We start from the raw sequence: 696 nt of genomic DNA on the forward strand, positions 1-696 counted from the left end.
GGGCAGGTGTCCTGTGATTGGCCCTAATTGCAAACAGTCTGACCGGGCCAATTACAGATTTCTTCTGTTGCATTCCACAGTAGCAGATAAGAATTGTTTACAGTCTGCTCCTGAGGCTTCTCAGCTCTCAGGAGAGGAAAAATCCTAAGTAAAGGATTTTTCATAAAATATGTTGGCAACATCTATGTATACAATTGAACAATACAAGTTTAATAATTAACATGAAAGTTATATAATGGTAGAATATAAAAGCATATTCATCCCGAACCTATGTCGGAGTCAGATTTGGGTTTGTACCCCTGACATCCAGAGCTCTTCAATAAAAGCACATGCATATAATCATTTTCTGTGATTATGTGTTCCTGAACGCTAACATCCCCTGTGCTAGAAGGGGTACCACTGAGCTAAGGATTGCTGCTCTCGCCCTTCTGTGGGCCATAAGCCTTTGGTTTCGGGAAACCGCCCTTGGGGGGGGATGTGCTCATGTGCCCGCAAAATCAAACAAATGTGAAGCATGGCATCTGGCAAGCCAGCTTGTCCTCACAAAATCTGGAAGTGCCGGCCAGCCAGTAACTCTGAAGACTATCTTAGTTCATTTAGTCCCTGCGGGGGTATGGGGACCTATTGGCAATAATATGCATGCTTTGCTAATCAGACGTTCTTCTACTACTAAGTTAGGACTCTTTGTGTTACCTG

Source organism: Serinus canaria, chromosome W (genome assembly GCF_022539315.1).
Source record: "Serinus canaria isolate serCan28SL12 chromosome W, serCan2020, whole genome shotgun sequence".
Classification (NCBI taxonomy): Eukaryota; Metazoa; Chordata; class Aves; order Passeriformes; family Fringillidae; genus Serinus; species Serinus canaria.